Below are 1,171 nucleotides of genomic sequence, written 5' to 3' on the forward strand. Positions count from 1 at the left end.
GTGCATATTCTGAAAGTCATGGCAAATGTCCCATTTTACTCTGAACTACTTTCTAATTTATTCTAGTCTGGGAATGATGCTTTCTCTACACCTCTAAAAATATCAGATGGCCAGGCCCAGAATGATAGAATAGTTGATAGGCAATTGCTTTGCATGCGGCTGACCTGGGCTCTATCTTCACCATCCCAGGTGGTCCTCACTCTTGACCAAGAGTAATTCCTAAGCACAAAGCCAGGAGTATCCCTGAGCACTGCTAGGTGTCATCTGCACCAAAAAATCAGATGGTGTTCGCATACCTCTTTCCTTATACGTGATATATAGTTAGGACTTTACTATACTATAGAAATGTTTGTTTCTTTTAAGTTCTTTGAGCCACTGTGCACAGGGATAACTCCTGGCAAACTCAGAGATCATATGAGATGCAGGGATGAAACTTGGGTTGGAAACTTGCAAGGCAATTGCCCTACCCACTGAGTTATTGCTCTGTGCCCATAGAACTGGGTTTTTTGTTTGTTTGTTTTTTTTGTTTTTTAAATATGGAACGCTTCATGAATTTGCATGTTATCCTTGCACAGGGGCCATGCTAATCTAATTTTAGTATATGTACTGCCGAAGCGAGCACAGAACTGTTTTTAAAATTAAATACTCAATTATTTTTTCATTGTGTTAGGCATTGATTTAGGTATTTAGCAATGTTCATATTTCGTGGCTTCAAGTTGCTCAAATGGGAAAAAAAAGAATTAAGGAAGCAAAGTGCCTATTCTCTTCCCTAGTTACATTTTTGAATGTAAATCATGACCTTTTTACATGATTATATGCTTTAGACAATATATGCTTAGTGTTTTCTTTTTAAAATACCTTTTTTTTTTTTTTTGGTCTTTGGGTCATGCTTGGTGGTGCTCAAGGGTTACTCCTGGCTCTGAGCTCAGAAATCACCCCTGACAGGCTCTACTGACCTTATGGTATGCCAGGGATCAAAACGGGATCTGTCCCGGGTCAGTCGCATGCAAGGCAAATGCCCTACCGCTGTGCTATTATCTTTTGCCCCTTTAAAAAAAATATATTTTTAAATGTGTATCTTACTTTCCCTTTGTGTACATGCTACAATATGTTTTCCTTATTTAACTGAATTCAAAATAATAGTAATTCTAGGAAACAGGGGGATAGCAGA

At 38.3% G+C, this 1,171-nt stretch overlaps 1 pseudogene; it reads right to left on the reverse strand.

Moving 5' to 3' along the window:
• Positions 1-530: 530 nt before the first annotated feature.
• Positions 531-622, reverse strand: LOC126012407 (uncharacterized; annotated as a pseudogene).
• Between the last annotated feature and the right edge of the window lie 549 nt (positions 623-1,171).

Source organism: Suncus etruscus, chromosome 6 (genome assembly GCF_024139225.1).
Source record: "Suncus etruscus isolate mSunEtr1 chromosome 6, mSunEtr1.pri.cur, whole genome shotgun sequence".
Classification (NCBI taxonomy): domain Eukaryota; kingdom Metazoa; phylum Chordata; class Mammalia; order Eulipotyphla; family Soricidae; genus Suncus; species Suncus etruscus.